The sequence below is a fragment of the Bombyx mori genome, chromosome 18 (assembly GCF_030269925.1).
Source record: "Bombyx mori chromosome 18, ASM3026992v2".
Lineage (NCBI taxonomy): Eukaryota > Metazoa > Arthropoda > Insecta > Lepidoptera > Bombycidae > Bombyx > Bombyx mori.
The window spans coordinates 3,501,146-3,521,094 of NC_085124.1; the positions used below are offsets into that span (position 1 = coordinate 3,501,146).

General features: G+C 35.9%; 1 protein-coding gene across 1 annotated transcript in view; it reads left to right on the forward strand.

Annotated features, from left to right (window-relative positions):
- The first annotated feature begins 11,681 nt into the window (after positions 1 to 11,681).
- Positions 11,682 to 19,949, forward strand: part of LOC101740290 (parapinopsin) — an 87,162-nt gene continuing 78,894 nt past the window's right edge. The window contains exon 1 of the mRNA XM_021349362.3: positions 11,682 to 11,843. The gene's annotated coding sequence lies outside the window, so the exon portion shown is untranslated. The remainder of the gene's footprint in view (positions 11,844 to 19,949) is intronic.

Below are 19,949 nucleotides of genomic sequence, written 5' to 3' on the forward strand. Positions count from 1 at the left end.
TGGTTGTCTGGAAGGGATCGCTCTTGATGATAAGACCACCATTGTATTTTTTTGTATTTAATGTTTCGCATTATTATTATTATTTTGTGTACAATAAAGCATTACTCTCTCTTTCTCTCTAAACATAGGTCGGGATGGCTGTGCAATTATTTTAGCGGGCAACGCGGACATCTCCCCTCGAATCTGTAAACGGATTCCCCAGAATTAAGAAGAAGGCGGTAACGTGGGTTGCGTTTTCTCTAAGCAAACCCATTTTCTTTATCTAAGTATATATATAAAAATGAATTGCTGTTCGTTAGTCTCGCTAAAACTCGAGAACGTTTTGACCGATTTGGCTAATTTTGGTCTTGAATTATTTGTTGAAGTCCAGGGAAGGTTTAAAAGGTGAGAAAATATAAAAAAAAGCTCGGATTTATAATATAAAAACAAAACAATTTTGTTTTTCCTTTGATGTGTCCCCTTGATGTGTCTTTTATTTATCGATTGAGGCACTACGAAGTCTGCCGGGTCAGCTAGTTTTCAATAAATATTCGATCGGGAAATTTATAGGACCTATTTTTATCTAAACCTATTTTTAACTATTAAACTCTTTTTTATCGCAAATTTATTATACTACAAATTTACTAAAAACTAAACTAAAATGTAAAATTAAACTAATCTAAAATTTAAACTAAAATTGTGATAATTATTTACGTTTTTGAAGAAACCCAGCAAATAGAGGTTTTAGTTTGATGGTTGAAATAAAACAAAAATAAATCGAAGAAATATTTTGGAAGCACGCCTTAAAATCGGTCCAGTTTTAGAAAAGCCAATATAAGAGGCAAGGCAATATTAGTAGTAGATTCGTTTTTTGCTAAAAAACGTGCTTTGTTCGTGCTTTATTTATTTCGTGCTTTATTGTTTGACGGAGTGGACGGTAAAACAATTTACATAAAATATTAAATTTCGTACCTTTGTATTATTTTGTTTGGTTACTCATAGGTGTACTCATAGGCAACATACAAAAATTATATATTGGAATTTACACGGATTGCCACACCTTGGTTCTGATAAAGCGGTAGCATTACTTAGAACGCGATAAGGCCATGGGGATCTTACGCTCGGATGGAAAAGCGATGGGATGATGTTTAGTCACTTCAATTCCCACAACCGTATTTAACACATATACGATTTATATAGGTAAAGACATAACAAACCAGAGTTTCTCCACTCTTTGTCAATTTTTCGTTTTAGTAACCATTAACCAACTTTAGCGTTCCAATATTTTTTGGAAATAATCATCAACTATGAGATTGTTAGAGAATAATTTAACCAAAAAAATGTAATCTTTCAAATAAATCTAAGACTTGAGGACTCAGCTAAGATGTTGGGGTTTTGAGTATTGGGCGAACAGTAGTAATAAAAATAAAGCTTTATTTGAATTTAATAGAAAGAAAGGGCTGTAAATAGCGTTTAAGACGAAGGTTCGAGAACTGTTTCTCAGAGAGTTAGCAGAGTCATCTAATTGATAATATTTGTTTATATAAGTTTTTATATGTATATATTTATATATTATGTATATGTATTTATTTAAGTACTATGTATTATGTATGTTATATATACACATAATATATGTTTAAGTAATATCCCCTTCACACTACACCTACCAAACTTCATCTCTGCACCCCCCTAAGGTAGACTGTTAGAGAATGCCTATGGCATTAAGTCCGCCTTTATACTATCTAGTATAAGAAGTTATAAATAAATAAATAAATAAAAGACGGATTCTCTAACAATATGTTTCACAAGTGTTTTTTATTTGTCGTTTGATAAAAAATATTATAAATTGAATATGAGTACACCTTATACCGCTTACTAGTATGCCGAGTCAATTCCTCCGATGGTGATAGCGTTTTCAAATGAAATTTAAATTAGTTTAATTTATAGTTCGTAAACTCACTGTACATCGACCAAATATTGTTAAAGGCATTGAAACTTTATTAGCTTATTAATGAGGGAATTTAGGTATGCACTGCGATATATTAAGATATTCAAAATAGGGTTGCTTATTCTTCAATTTCTCTATTATATAAAGATTGAATTCGCATTTTCAAAGAATAAATGCTATTTAGGCGATAATGGGAACGATTATAACGATTACGAAATGGGAACGTGTAATAAAAATGAAACCCGCAAAATTATATTTGCGTAATTACTGGTGGTAGGACCTTTTGTGAGTCCGCGCGGGTGGATACCACCACCCTACCTATTTCTGCCGTGAAGCAGTAATGCGTTTCGGTTTGAAGAATGGGGCAGCCGTTGTAACTATACTTGAGACCTTAGAACTTATATCTCAAGGTGGGTGGCGCATTTACGTTGTGGGTGTCTGTGGGCTCCAGTAACCACTGAACACCAGGTGGGCTATGAGCTCGTCCACACATCTAAGCAATAAAAAAAAATATTGCGTACCCTAAGACAAGTGGGTGAAATCGCAAGGGGAAAAAAGTATTGCAATAACAGCATACGTTGTGGCAAAAATATTTGATTGTTTGCCTGAAGGCATGGATGTGTGTTAAAAAGTTATCTGCAGAAAAGAGCTATACGTGCTATTTATAACATGCACTCAAGGGAATCCCTGAGGGAGAAATTTAAAGAAATTAAAGTTCTCACTATGCCATCCCAGTACATTTTTGAAAATTTGATGTATGTTCGTAAACATATTGAGGAGTTTCCTAAACAGTCGGACATACATAATAAAAATACTAGGAACAAACACAAGCTTGTTGTGCCGATGAGTAGGTTACATAAGATACGAAATTCATTCGGGTGTTTGTCTGTGCGCCTGTACAACAAAATCCCACATGATGTTCAGAACCTACATATACATAGGTTTAAGATAACTATTAAAGAACATCTGTGCAATAAAGCTTACTATAAAGTCAATGATTATCTAGAAGATTGCACAAAGTGGGAGTTGCTCGCTCCAGGCGTTTCAATATTGTAGTAATTGTTACGTTATAATACTCAGTGTAAAAAATTCATATTTAAAAAAAATATATATAAAAAAAAAAAAAATAATAATTTTATATGTAAAAAAAAGACATGCCCGCTGAGTTTCTTGCCAATTCTTCTCAGGACGGAGGCTAGTTCTTGTGAATTGGCGGTAGTTCTTTTGACGTTCAACAAGTATGTACTTTCATTTATGTTGAATAAATTTTTTTTTTGATTTGATTTGATTTAAAAAATTTACCTAGGTTTTTTTCTAATTCTCCTTCGAGGCGGCGTGCTTGCTCGGGGCGCCACCCTGGGACCTGGAGGCGGAGGCGCTCGCTGCCGATTACCGGTGGCGTAGCGATCTCCGCTCTAGGGGGGAAGGGCGCCCTGGCGAAGGAGTAGTTCGAGCGCAGAGGCTCCAATCTCGGCGGTCCGTGCTGGAGGCGTGGTCTCGCCGCTTGGCGGACCCGTCGGCCGGCCTTCGTACCGTCGAGGCGGTCCGCCCGGTTCTCGCGGACTGGGTAGGCCGCGACCGCGGATGCCTCAGCTTCCGGCTGACGCAAATGCTTACCGGCCACGGATGTTTCGGCCGGTACTTGCATAAGATAGCCGGAAGGGAACCGACGGCGCAGTGCCACCATTGCGCAGACCGCGACGAGGATGACACAGCGGAACACACATTGGCGCGTTGCTCTAGTTTCGACGAGCAACGCGCCGCCCTCGTCGCGGTCATAGGAGAGGACCTCTCGCTGCCGCGCGTTGTGGCTACGATGCTCAGCAGCAACGCGTCCTGGAAGGCGATGCTCGACTTCTGCGAGTCCACCATCTCGCAGAAGGAGGCGGCGGAACGAGAGAGGGAGAGCTCTTCCCTTTCCGCACCAATCCGCAGCGATTCCGCCGTACGTCTCGGCCCCTGTAGGTAGCGGCCTCCAAAGATGGCTATTTTGAATAGAATATATTTTAATTTTTTTGTCGAGACTTTAAGAAATATTGTTACGCCGGTAAGAGCAACGCCATCTGTCTTCAAATAGCAGAAACGAATATCAAAATAGCCAGTGAAATCTAGACCGCTCCAGCAATATAACGGCATTTATTGTCAAATGGCAGAAACGCACATCGACAAATACTCGACTTGTTAGGAATGTTCTCGATAATTCTAGGGATGTATCAACTATAAAAGCGTTGCAGTGATGACACGGAGCCAGCCAGTAATTGGAACTACTCGAAGCGAAACAGCGATCGGATCACCTGAAGCGAAGCGGAAGAAGTAAATTGAGAATTTTCAAGCGTTCATTAAGTGTTATTATTGTGCTATTTTGTACTTCGGTAGATTTTATATTTATTCCGAACCCCAGCGTGTAACAATATGTAGATATAATTTTTAATAACATTACATTACTTCATTAAAAACAAAATGCATCTTTATTTGTAACGTAACTTATGGGTGAATTAGGTATTACTTAGTGGACAGTAAAATATAAACAATTTATAACTACCTAGGCGTAGACTTGGAATTAAGTCTTATTTTAAACGTTCCAGAAAACAAGACGGACATCTGAGTCGATAAAGTCGATTATTGAAACGACAATAGCTGTGCATGAGCCAATTAATTGACACTAACTAGAATTCGGTACCGCGAAGTGCAGATAAAGTCTCGTTTGTATTTTAACTTATTACTTACTTTTACGTAGCCAAAAAGCAAAATAATACTTTTAATTGGACGATTAGACAACCCTACCTTCGCCTACGCAGCTATGTCAATTCCTCATGCACGATTGTATTACCTGTACATGAAATGCCATTTCCTTTGTGTTTCCTTAAACAAAGCCAGCCAAATGCATACATATAACTATGTGTACTTTCAATAATTTAGAATAACATGATTTGTGTTGACTGATGTTTGACTACTCAATAATAATGGGCTATTTACACGACCGAAGGGCTCACCTTGGTCAGTGGTTAATATCTGCACAGCTAATTTACTGCTGTTGACTCTTTTCATACTCCCTTTGTAACGGATAGTTTGTAGTGCTTTGGGATCACCGTGAATGGGATTTAATTCCAATTCTCTGGTTTCTTAGAGCACCAAATTGTTGAAGTGAAAACTTCTTTAGAATCGTTGTGATTTCAAACCGGATGCAACGGAAAAAACGACAGGTAAGAGACACAAATACAAAAATGTGTAGGATGAAGCCAGCAAAGAATGAGACAGAAATATACATACTATTTAATACAGCGCCATCTGTGAGATTTTTTAATACTAACGTGTGTATGAAAGCTCTTGTAGTGAATTTTAATTTAGGATTATACGTGAAATTAAAATATCAATTCACAGAGGGCGTTACCTTACAATTATTTACTAATGACAAAATTTTACATATACTTAAGACGTTTAGGATAATTGAATTTTAATTTTGGAAGGTTTCACTTCTACCACGTGTGAATTGCACACATTTTGTTTTTTTTTTGTATCTTGTGGAATGTTAATAGTAGATTTTAAGGTTCGAATTAATTATCTATATATATCGAAGGATATCTGCAATGTTGTAAGGAGCTTACGATGCTCGATACCGAGGAGTACAGTGCAATCAGGAAGACAATGGTTGGAAAATATCAGTTTATTTCTTATTTCTAAATTTGTATTCATTTTCAACTAAACTGTCAGTTCATCTGTAATTGTTTTGTTTCTAAAAAAACAATATTTTTGCTATACATGTTAATTAAGGTATAATTTTGCCTGGAGCTAAACAGTGCTATTTGAATTATCAATATCATTCGCTTGGTAAAAGGGAAATAAATAATATTTTTGTGTTTTCTTTTGATATCAGCTTACTCTTTGTTACTGCTGAGCAGGTACGTCAATATTGTTATTATTTTATTCCCTTCAACCCGTTACATACGATTTCATTTAATTTTTTTTTATTCGATGAGACTTATTATTATTATTTTTTTTCGTATAAACAAAGTTAATATCATTTACTTTTATGCATAGTGTTGTGACGTGTATCCGTTTTGAATACAAGAGCCGCGAAGGAATATTGGGGAATGAAAGATTTTTCTCACGTCTTCGTTTTCTAATAAATTCGATGACAAGAAAAAAGTTACGAACACACACATAGGAGGGTGGCTTGGGCTGTGTTGTAGGGTGACCAAGCAGTCAAAGTAATTACATGTCGTGTCTGTACAGTGTTAAAAAGAGTCCAGGTGAATATGTTTTTTTTTTATTGCGTAGATGGGTGGACGAGCTCACAGCCCGCCTGGTGTTAAGTTGTTATCTACAACGCAAATGCCGCCACCCACCTTGACATATGATTTCCAAGGTCTGAGTATAGTTATAACGGCTGCCCTACCCTTCAAACCGAAACGCATTACTGGTTCACGGCAGAAATAGGCAGAGTGGTGGTACATAACCGTGTGGTCTCACATGAGGTCCACGACCAGTAAACCAATACCAGCACGCGGATATAATTAATGCAATCAGGAATACATCTCGCCAATTTCTGCCACAGCACGTATCCCGGCGTAACTTTATGTCTCAAGATTCACAGTGGCAATCTATAGAAAAACAATTACTATTTTTCGCATTCTATACACAGGGATAATCCCATAAAAAGAAAACACACATGAAACAAATATTGCTAAACTTTAAGGTACCTACACCACAAATAATAATCTAAAATAGGTTCGCGTAAACATTTTAATCATTTAAATTTTCATACTATAGTCAAACAAGTTTCTTTTTTCTTTAACTCCGTTTACAAAATAAATGCATTGCCTATCTGTAATAGGTTTGGCGTTTTGTTTTTTCAACCATAATTTCAAAGTTTATGTCAGATAATATATTGAACAATTCTTGCGCGCAAATCTATATCTATATATTAATACGTGAAGCAAAAACTTTGTATCCCTTTTTACGAAAATTGCGCGGACGGAGGAGTATGAATTTTCCACATTTATAGAGAATATAGAGAAGAAGTGCACAATGCTAATATTTTTTTAAATAATGCATAAAAGATACATTAAATCAATAAAGAAAACATTACACACACTACATACCATGTATTTGTCGCACACACGCATGCATAATGCATACTATTTATTGTCAAACTTTTGTTCTTGACGTCTGTGGTCAAATTGAGAATAGATTAAATATTGTTTGTCTTTGTTAATATTTTTTAAAGTGTATTCTTGGCGAAATTTGTGATTATAGAAGTATAAAATATAATCATAATAGTGTACAAACTTACAATTCCAATTAATTATAGTCGAATTTCGACTACTGCGGGACCTCTAGTTTGTTTAAAATAGCATTATTTTTACTTAATCTTTGGGCTGTGTTATGTTCATTTACTTTTCTCTTATTTCTTGATTTGCCTGTCGCGAAATTTATTCTGTTTAACTATATATGCGCGTATTTCAACGACGAAGCGTGAAATCTACTAAATGTGCCAATTCTTGTGCCGAACCAGTAATAAAATCCCACTTATTACGAATTCATAGCTCGCGATAGCTAATGTCAAAATCATGGTCACCGTAAAACTTAGCCTTATTTCCTGATGTTATTCCAATGTGGCTTGAGATGTGTACAAAACGTGTCAATGTAGAAAGTATTTTTAATTTATTGTTTCGTCTATGAACTATTAGGTCTAAGTTTTTTTACATAACGTTTGTAATTTATTCGGGTATGGAATTTATATATTCGTTCACATTTGATTTTGGGTGACCATGTTTATATTTCGGTGAAGAGTTATATTATTGTTGGTCTTATGCGGTGTCAGATATCCAACCGAATATTCTTTGTAAGCGCGTCGTCAAATGGACTAATAAAAAAGTAAAATAGACCTTATAAAAACTATGCCTAAAATATATTGTTAAATAGTATTATATCACCGCTGTGTTGGTTCCGCCTTTGACACAAGCCGCCTTCGCCGCGCCATTTATGTATATTACCATTCCATATTCACAGTTTTTGTAATCGCGGCATATTTATGGAACATATACCTCGCGAATGAAGAATTTTTCCTGTACTGTATTTCTTCGGTTTTCGCGAATCTTTAGCATAATTAAAACTACTTTTACGATTTCATCTCCCCTTTCTTATGTGCCATTATATTATTTCCGAAGTATCGAATACTTTACAAATTTTGTGGTTACGAACAACTGTCCATGTTATCGTCGTAAAACTACTTTTAATTAAGTTATACTAGATGATGATTTTTTTAGAACACCATCTTGGTTAGTTGCCCTCAATTAAGAAAAATAGTATTATTATTCGCAAATAGATGTCAGGAAGAGTTGATTATTGAAAACATGAATAAAACAACATTTCCTGAAAATAAATCGTAACTAGATCGATTTATCGCCCCCGAAATCCCCTGTATACTAAATTTTATGAAAATCTTTGGATCCGTTTCCGAGATTCAGATTATATAAGTATATACAAGAATTGCTCGTTTAAAGGTATAATATAAGATAAGATAAGATAAGATAATTCTATTAAATCGTCCATCATTGCAATCACGTTGTGAGAATGGTAGGCGGCTTAGAACGCTATGGGATGCAAAGCTCCTTTAATAAAATACCGGGCAACATAAATAAATATAAAAATTAAAACAAAGACCCGAGCACGGGTACGCGTTAACAGAAAGGAAAAAAAAATGAAATTTAAAATTTAGTTGCAGATACAAAAAAATTTTTTTTATATTTTGTACACCCGAAAATAGAATGACATTAGTTATTGATCATGTGCGAATTTGTTGGATAGTAGAAACGACTGACTGTAGTAAAGCGAAAGTCCATAGAGCAATATTGCTGTTACACGTTCGGACTAGTGGTAATATTGTTGCGCGCTGCGGTTCGGGATAAAAAAATGAAGCGTGTGTCGATGACGGCTAAAAACAACAAATAAAATCCAACGACGACTTAAAATCGTAAAATTATTCACAGTACCTACTCGAAGTTTTAAAATGTATTTATTAAAATGTATTAAAGAAAAAACACAGTAAAAGTTTTTATTAAAAAAAAAACACAGTAAAATATATATTTTTTTTTAAATCAAGTTCCCAAATTCGTCGAAATCATAGAATAACCTTTTTTTTCTTATATTTATGAACAGTGTAATTGTTTATCGCATACATTTTTAACTAAACGCTGCCGTAAAAGTTTCTCCGAGTCGAAAACTTTCAAATGACTTTCGTAACTTAAGATTGCTGAGGGGAATGCGAGATTCAATATTTACTACGGCCATGTTAACTTGCTTTGTTATTTTACTCGTTAATATTAGATTGAGCTTAGTCGATTTTTTTTTCACTTGATTATTTTTGCAATTTAAATAAATGATAGCTCGTCCCTGTTATTATCTAGGGCTACTACGTTCATAGACAGTGTTTTTCCAGAGGCTATTTTCGGAATCTAAAATGAGCTAGCTACTCACTTCAGTTTGAGAGCCCTTTGCCTTTCTTTCAACAAGACTTGAAAAGAGTATTCGTAGGCAGCGACTGAAAGGTCCGTAGCTATATGCGTGAGCGACGGTGATTCCTAGTGATCAGTTGGAGGATAAGTATAATGAATGACAATAGGAAGATTATAGAGCATTCTTATTGAAGGGAAGACAGGCGATCCAAATAAAAAAAAATCACAAATTGTTTTTCCGTGTTAAAATGTAAAAATGTTTGTCGTATCTATTTTACTCTATGTGTGTTTTCTTTTCATTAATAGTTTAGAACAAACTTTTCCAGCTAATATTTTATTTGATATTATAATTTGAGTAAGAGGCATATATATATGTCGGAGACGGTCATTAGTTTGGTAGCTAAACGAAACGCAGCACGATTCCTGAGACATGGCAGCACGATTGCGGTATCTGAACTCGGCTAACTTCGTGCTACGACAGAGCCTAGCCGATGGAGGCGCACAGACGCCATCACGCTTACCAACCAGCTTTCTTGAAGAGCGGTGCCTCCGTCCTAAGAACTGTTATTCCTTTTCGTTTGCTAACGTCAAGAGAAAATTTCCGAATTGTTCTAAGACAACAAACCCTACTCGCCCCTATGATGTCTGACGATGGTGTTAATAATGTGGTCTCTCCGACATGTATTAAGCAATATTTTTGCAACATAATAGGAGAGTCATTTAAAATTTAAAATTTGGAAAAAATATCATGAAAAAAAACTTCTTTAGCTATTTGAATTGTGTACACATAATTGAAGATCGATTAAAACACATCGACTTGTTGATGCTTATATCAAATAAAACGCACCGTAAATTACGAAGATAAATGTCCCATATTTTTTTTACTGGCGGTAGGATGTCTTGTGAGTCTGCACGGGTAGGAGGTACCACCGCCCTGCCTATTTCTGCCGTGAAGCAGTAATGCGTTAAAAGTGAGACCTTACAAGTCATGTCTCAAGGTGGGTGGCGGCATTTACGTTGTAGATGTCTATGGGCTCCGGTAACCACTTAGCACCAGGTGGGCCGTGAGCTCATCCACCCATGTAAGCGATAATTAAAAAATGTCGCTTTAACCAAATATTCTTTCACCCGTCGATATACCTATTTATTATTCTGTTTCGTAATCTCGGTATGTGATACTATCTATATTTGTATAAATTTAAGTAGCGTTATCAACTTACCGTGGATGGAGTGTTCTAATATAACAAGTTAGTACACAGAGAAGTAGATCCAAGTGACAATAACAGATCAGAACAAAAATGTCTTGAAGCTATGATAGTTTTCAAATTAAATTTACTCTGTGTATTTTTACCGTCGCGACAGCAATATTATGGGATAGGTGTTCTTTTCGGGTTTTTCGAGTTGTGAACATAATACAATAATTGAATTAAAACCTCTTTATTCGCGGGATATATGTTCCGTGTAAATATGCCTCGAATACAAAAAACGGTAAATATGGAAAACTGCGTTTACAAAGGATATTCGGTTGGGGTCTCCAATATAGTGCAATCCTTTTTAATACGCTTTTTTTATTTATTAGTTTCAGACGTATGTATGTTAGTATGTAACGGAATCTTTGAACATGATTTTGACCTCCTTCAACACGTCGGATTAACTCGAAATTTGGTATACTTATTAAGGACCGATGACAATTCAAAATTTAAAATTCAAAATAAAAAAATTGAAAATATTGAAATTGAGCTAAAAAATAAATAATAGTTAAAAAACTTACTTTAAAATAAACTTTTTAACATTACAATAAACTTTTACAATGAAATAAACTTTTTTTACACTATTTTTAATTCAAATTTATTAAAATTTATTTTCTATTTTTTAGTTGGATTTTCTTATTACTTTTATCAACAAACCGACGTACCGATTAGATTCTCAGATAAAGAAATCTTTAGCCGCGAACTTTGAGCTCGGAATTGGATCGCCTTTTTTTTTTATCCACGAATAGTGGAAACACGCATGAAGGAAGCGTGAAAACGGAGCTTTTACTATTTAACTTTAATTAAAAAATTTCGCGTTTTTTATTATCTTTAAAATTATTTCCGACGTTATCAAATTAATTTAGTAATAGAGTCAGAGATTTTCACGTGTAGGCCTGCTTTATCTCTGAGAGTTTTCGAGATAATGACGCATTGTAGGAGAAAGCCCACGCAACAAGTGGTTGCAAAAGGCTTTCGTTCGCTTGTACGTGTATTTTCGTATATAAGGGCAGGCAACCCTTGAACAATTTAGTCTGCGATAACGCGTTGGACGAGCAGCGCGTCTCGTTGTTTGAAGTTTAATATTCTCGTATAATTAAATGTATATGTTTTGACTTTGAAAAAAAAATGTTTAAAAAATATGAAGTGAGATTCGTGTAGTGAAAGTTTTGTGTAAATTTAATGATTCATTAATTTCATTAATATTTGGTGAGTATTATTCATGTATTGAATTAATATAGTTTTTTTTTTTTTTAATTTTAATGTGGTCCTTTTTTGCACGTTTGCTGTTATGCTAATATGTGAGTTAATATTTACAGAATTATCAATATTTTCTAAAAGAATTAATTAATTAGGAGATTGCATCTATCTATAATTATCCTTTATTGGCATTTCATGGCAGATGTACAAACGAGCTGGTGGTAAGTGGTTACTATCGCTCACCGACTCTGGTAGTAACATCAGCGCAGGCTACTGTTAGACTTCTAATAGAAACTAACTAGTCGTAGTTAAAATTGAAAAGGATAGCACTTATTTGGACGGAACACAAACTTTCAACCAATCTAAAGTTAAATTCTCAATTAAACTCCTAGTTTTATGTCTTGTTGATATATATACCCTTCGAAATCCAATTGCCTATTAAATTTTAGAATATATTCAATCTAACTTTGTTGGCTTCCGGTATGATGTCCGGAAAGACAGTCATTTTGTCGGTAATTGGATTTTTTTATAAGTTTAAATTATTATTTTAAATTTTTATAAGTAGTTTTGAAAACAAATGAACTTATGAATCGTTCTGGAAAATGAAATTTACTTAGGACTAGAGGTCCCACAGTAGTCGAAATTCGACTATAATTAGTTGGAATTGTAAGTTTGTACACATACTATAATCACAAATTTCGCCAAGACTACACTATAAAAAAATATTAATAAAGACAAACAATATTTAATCTATTCTCAATTTGACCATAGACGTCCAGAACAAAAGTTTGACCATAAATAGTATGCATGCGTGTGTGCGTCAAATACATGGTATGTGGTGTGTGTAATGTTTTCTTTATAGATTTAATATATATTTTATGCATTTTTTTTAAAAAATATTAGCATTGTGCACTTCTTCTCTATATTCTCTATAAGTGTGGAAAATTTCATACTCCTCCGTCCGCGCAATTTTCATAAAAAGGGATACAAAGTTTTTTCTTCACGTATTAATATATAAATATTATGTTTTGGTCTTGTATATTTTTTTATTGTCATTGCATTATTTCCGTCGCTTCGAACAGTTTCCCGACAGTTTTCCCTAGCCACTGTCGTCCGGGTGAAACTAGTTTTAATTAAGTGCTTACGTTTTAATTGAGCTAGATTTAGAACTATTTTAGAATCCTGCGAATTAGTGCAAAAGGAAACTCGTTATACTGGATCTAGGTTAAAGTGACGTAGACAAATGATTAAAACCGAAATATAAATATTATAATACTAGTTTAAAAAAAAGAGGCCAACTTGATTATTAAAAGATTTTTATGTAAATATGGGGTTAACGTATGAATTTGCGGATTGCCGAAAAATTGAAATTAGTTTTTTTTTCATGTAACATATTTATTTAATCAAAATATCTACCATTATTATTTATAAATTGCTGCTCTCTAATAGGAAGGTCATTTATGCCTTTGCGATAGAACTCTGGTGATCTAGATTGTACAAACTGTGTGAAAGCATTTTGTACTGCCTCCTGGGAAGAAAACTTTTTATCACGTAGAAAATTGTCCAAATCACGAAAAAAATGGTAGTCTGTTGAAACAAGGTCTGGCGAATACGGAGGGTGAAGAATGGTTTCTAATTGCAGTTCCTGTAGAGTTATAACGGTTTTTCATGCTGTATCAGGTCTAGCGTTATCATAGAGCAATAATGGTGAAGATCGATTCATGAGTCGGGGCTGTTTCACTGCAAGTTTTGCTATCGTTGTTCAGAGCTTGCCACAGTAGACCTTTATTGCTAGACCAGATCGGAGAAAACTATTGTGAATAACACCATGCTGACACCACCAAACAGTTACCATTACCTTTTTATTAGTAAGCTTTGCTTTAGGACATTATTGCGGGGTTTGACCTGGGGTCAACCATTGCATTTTTCGCGCACGGCTATCGTAAAGAATCCACTTTTCATCACATGTCACTATTCGATCCAATATTCCTTCATTTCTGTATCGATTCAACAAAGCAACACAAGTTTCAACACGCGTTTCTTTCTGTAGATCGGTCAAATCATGAGACACCCATTTTTCATTTATTTTATTTTATTGATTTGACGCAAATGAGTCAATTTGTTGGTAATGTAACGTTATTTATTTATTTATTTATTGCTTAGATGGGTGGACGAGCTCACAGCCCACCTGGTGTTATGTGGTTACTGGAGGCCATAGACATCTACAACGTAAATGCGCCACCCACCTTGAGATATAAGTTCTAAGGTCTCAGTATAGTTACAACGGCTGCCCCACCCTTCAAGCCGAAACGCATTACTGCTTCACGGCAGAAATAAGCGGGGTGGTGGTACCTACACGTGCGGACTCATAAGAGGTCCTTTTTTTATTTTTTTAACGCTGGCGAATCCATTTACGGATACCCGGTCGAGGGGGGTAGGAGACCGGGTTATGTCGGACTCCGGCGCCTCCAGAGAAGAACAGGGAGAAGACTCATAAGAGGTCCTACCACCAGTGAAACCATGTTAAATCATGCCGCTAATTCCTAGGTAGTTTGATTCGGATCGGCTTCCACCATCTCTTTCAATTCATTGTTATTCACATGTGTCGGCGGGCGATCTTCCACGTGGATCGTTCTTCAAATCAAAATTTCCACCACGAAAACGTTTAAACCAAAATCACACGGTGCGTTCATTAGCAGTTCCCTCTCCAAACGCAACATTGATATTGTGAGCTTTTTCTGCAGCGTTAGTTCCGCGTCGGAACTCTTATTCAAAAATTACTCGAATTTTCGAAGTATCCCTCTTTCTAGTCTAAGCTGAATAAAAAAAAACAACTAAAAGTCGATAATCGATGTTGCACATTTTTTAAAAGAAGAACCTCATAGGTACCATTTAAAAAGTTTCATTCAAAAATCGCAAACCACAAAGTCAATTCGAAGTACCTCTATTACAATAAAACGGCAATTTCATTCATGAACCCCTATTAATAGCTTCCTGTGTAGTTTTTCCGAAAATGAAAACTATCATAATGTGAAATTGTGGTGCGGTATGTGTTCATTCCGCTTTTTTTATTTCTTTATTACTTCTTAGGAAGTTTTAAAGAAAATGGTAATTTGTAAATTATCTTAGACCGACTTTCAGAGCCACAGGCCTGAAACTTTAAACATAGCTCAGAATTGGATGGGAGAAAAAACAAGTTTTATACACTTTAGTTCGTTTTGAAAACTTGTTTTTTTGTTTTTTAAATGGATGTATTTTGAATGTAACCTTGAATATATTTCATTACTTTTGTTAAAAAAGAATAAATACTGTTTTTGGCCATCACATTTTTTTGTTCCTAAAATAGTATTAAAATTATTCAGCATACGGATACGGCTTTGAAATGAAAATCGCGTTTAAATGCAGTATATTCCAGAGAGCACAAATTTAACGAATCCTAATGACTAGACGAGTGAGCTTCGCTTAATGAATCATTAAGCTATGGGGATTAAAATTATTATAAACTAGCGACGCGGCCTCGCTTCGCTTCGGGATTTTTGTTTCTTTTATGATTGAGGGATTACTGGTGGCCCGGATGCCTTTCCAGTTTTACCAGGGCAGGTGGGCGACCAAGGGCTCAGTCAGCAGGGGTGAGGTTTCCTGACAGCTACCCGAACGCCGCAAAAGGAGACCTAACAACTCAAGACTAACTGATTCGCGAATGAATCTACAACCGGATCGGAATCGCGACCCACTGAGAGATGATCCGGTGAGAAACTCAGCGGGCTGATGTTTAGGTTAGGTTGCACGTCGAACTCTTTGCCGCGTTCGACGAGTACAGTTACTGGAGTCCCTGAGCCTGCTCCTAGTGTTAGAGCTAAAACCGTCTAATGCAAAGGTTATTGGATCTGATGGATCCGAAAGGACGTGACTAGGGCGTCAATGGTGAATGGCTTCTGCGTGATCAGGATTAGGGGAGTATTCAGCGACGACAACGATAAGGTGATTACCATGACGCACAACTTTATCGAAGAACTGTTCCGACGCTGACTTCATATGTTTCCGAATTGATTCGAGGCCCAGGTCCTATGTAGGTCAACGTTCCTCATAAATCAGGGAGCTCCGGCGGCTAGCCTGCAAAAGCGGGATTGTAGGGATTGGAGGGTGTCTATGTGTGTGCGGGCCGCGTGAGAAACCACCACAGTCGCATAAGTCATGACGGGCCTTATGGAACTTTTGTAAAGTGTCACCTTGTTCCGAAGGGACATTTTACTCCGCTTACAGATCATGGGATAGAGTCTGCCGAGAATAAATGCGGCACGGTCGCGGACTGTTTTTATACGCGGGTGGAATGTCATGAATGCATCCAGGGTGACACCCAGGTACTTGACCTTCCTGGCCCAGGGTATAGGTTGGCCGAAGAGGGTGATTGGGTGTGTGAGATTCCTGCTCCTAATCCGGGAGGTAACTTTTGTGGAGTTTCCTCTTTGAAATAGCGCTGGAGTGCTTTTCGCTGGATTGATTTCTATGCGCCATTTTCGGAACCACTGTCAGAGTGTTACGGCTACACTCTGGAGTTTCCTCGCGATTAGGGACTTATTTCTACTCGAGTGGTAAGCGGTCGTATCGTCGGCAAATAAGGCTAACTGGGTCGGCGGCGACCGGGGAGTATCGTCAGTAAATAAACTAAATAAGAGCGAAGAGAAGACGGAGTCTTACGCTCGCGGTGTGGAGTGTGTTCCCTCGACTCGATATCGATAAAGGCGGTTCGACAAGAAGTCCCGTATGATGAGCACGAGACTGTCCGGCACGCCCATGTTGATAGTTGGAAAATCAAACCATTGTGCTAGACTTTGTCGAACGCTTTTGTGACGTCGAAGAAGAGAGCTCCCGTGTATAACTGTTTTGGTCGGTTAAGCCCTACGAGAATGTGCTCCGTGAAGAGGTGCACCTAGTGTGCGCATGAGTGATTTGCGCGGAATCCAAATTGTTCATCGGTGAGAATAAATACACTTGGATGAAACGAAGTCTCTGAGGCGTTTGTAGAGCAGACGCTCATACAGTTTGTCTAGAGACATGAAGAGGTTAATCGGGCGGTAACTCGTCCAATGATTTTTTGGTTTACCGGGTTTATGTATGCCGATAACGTCCGCTACTTTCCACACTAATCGTTATATTCTGGGTAATTCACACAATATTTTTATAAATTCTAGTCTATGTGCTATTTATATTTATAGCCGATGTGTGAGCTTAGTGTCATATTTATTTATATTGCATCCGCAGCCTAAGAAATAAGTTTCAGGGTTTTAGCTCTAAAGATGTCGATGCTTCCATACAACTTTTTATCCCCCCTTTCAAGCCTTTACAACCCTTTTTTTACAATCTATTTCTTATGTGAAAAGACTATTTCTATATTGAGAAAAATAAATGTATATTACAAATAGATTTCATCCCGGATCGTGAATTACTGTATCAACTTGAGATGTCTTCTCAACTGGAACTTCCACTTCAACATTTCTTAACAAGTGAATTTCCTTTGTCTCTGCAGCATTTTTAACTTGGAGACCTGTTAGAACAAGTGCATTTTTTCTTTAGAAATCTTTTGTTTCAAGTATTTGATTCTTCAATTAATTCGCATCTACGGTATTTGTGGAGCGATGTTTTCGAGTGATTTTGATTTTCTTCGCTAATTAATTAGGAGTTATATCGCGAGTATTACACTCGTAATTATTGTAAGTTATAGGAATGCGTATTTGACTTATTACAGAGTAGATAAAATTGTATAAAACTTTAATATGGAACGCAGAGAAATCTCCCCCAGGGGGTAAACAATTCATTTTCGTGGTCTAACCTTAAACCAAACACTCATTGGCTTCGGGCGGCTTAACAACGCAATCTGCTGAAATAGCTTTAGTGCTTTTAAGCAGTTAGCTGCTCTCAATTATGAAAAATAGTATTTATTATTCGTCAATAGATGTCGGGAAGAGTCATAAAGTTGATTATCGATAAATTTGATTACTGAAAATACGAACAAAACAACCTTTTCTGAAAATAAATCGTAACCAGATCGATTTATCGCCCCTGAAACCCCCTGTATACTAAATTTTATGAAAATCGTTGGAGCCGTTTCCGAGATTCAGATTATATATATATATATATATATATATACAAGAATTGCCCGTTTAAATGTATATAAGATTTCAACGATATCTGACGTTATTTTATTTTTTTAAATAAAAGAACACTTATTGCGGTATAATTATAATAGTTAGACATATGCTGTAGCGACACTTTTTGTAAATAATAATGTGTCCTACAAAGTCGTAGTAGTTACATTATTTTATTCTATCATCAATAGTTTTCGCAGGGCACGAGAAGTAAAGAATATTTTAGGTAATTTTTTTACACCTTGGGTTACATTATTGGAGTTTTAATAAGGATTCCTAATTTTTTCAAAAAAGATAGCCTATGCCACTCGGGAATAGTGTAGCTTCGAAACAGTGACAGAATTTTTGAAATCGGTTCAGTAGTTTCGGAGCCTATTCAATACAAACAAACAAACAAATCTTTCCTCTTTATAATATTAGTATAGATGTGCATGGTACTGGTGCTGTCGATTAGAAAAAAAACTGTCTATCGCTCTAGAGGGTTACGCCGTTTTTTATACTGAATTTAGGAATTGGTATACGCTAGGAAATTTTCTTAGATCGAAGAAAGATGGGATAAATGTGAATTTGATTACACGATTTATTGGGTTTACGTTTTTCGAGATGAATTCGAAATTTATACGGATCGGAGCGGTAGCTATCATCGAATGTAATAGATATTGGATGTTGTTTACGACTTATTCGTGATAATTTTGCAAAAATCCAAGTTATACGGACAACAATCTCGGATCGGTTGACCTACTGAGCAAAGAATAGAAAAATTTTCACCGGATCAGTAAAAAATCTTCTGTTTGTAGCCATCTCTAAATTAATTTCATTACATGTACCAAATTTTTAAATCTCCTTCTCCGCCGACAACTCTTCCAGCCTGATGATTTCAGATTACTTATTTACATACACGAGGAAAAGGTATTCTAATATTTCCCATTCACGGAACGTCTTACTTTAATACTTGGGTGTACCTGTTATTTCGTATGTGTATCTATCACACATATTGACGTCGGTGAATGTGAGAGGTTTCGCGTATGATAATCCGAGCGCGTGGTTGTAAGACTTGTTGTTGTTATTGCATTCTTCTATCAAACTTTTACGAGATTTCCCGAGGAGGCTGAACTAAAACGTTATTCTTTTCAAGAAAGTTATCTTGACGTACGAAGAAATAGATTATTGTTGTCAGCTCTATTGCTTCCGATTGCAATAAAAAAATGTATTTTGGTTTATTTGTAAAAGTGATGGTATGATTTCACCCTTAAGTTTCGTTGATCTATCTAAGAGCTCCGGTATCAGCCTAGCCTTAGCTAGGTTATAGGATAGTCAATCTTCTTCATTTCATACTTATCTTGGCTTTTATTTAAAGTAGTCACTTCGCCAAATAAAGAAAAGGAACTTTGATATAAATCGCGATTCCTTTTGCTTCATTCCTATATACGGACAGACAAACTTGAGGCTCATCTGGTTTTGAATTCTCATGAAAATATAGCAGATCTCATAGCGTGAATGTCACCACACAACTTATGAGATAACATCCAATAGAACTTTAGCTCTCACTTGTATGACAGGTGTACTATTACTCTTCAAATGCGAATATTTAACGCGTGATAAGTTTTATTTCAAACTATCTGACCCGGCAGACTTCGTTGTGCCTCAATCGATAAATAAAAGACCTAAACTTTTGTATAAAATAAACTTAAAACAAACAAAAGGAGTCCGACGGGGGACACATCAAAGGAAAAACAAAATTGTAATTTTTATTTATTTCCGAGCATTTTCATATGTATCCACCTTTTAAACCTTCTCTGGCCTTCCACAAATAATTCAAGACTAAAATTAGCCAAATCAGACGAGCCGTTCTCGAGTTTTAGCGAGACTAACGAACAACAATTCATTTATATATATATATATATATATATATATATATATATATATATATATATATATATATATATATATATAAAGATGTGTGTAATCG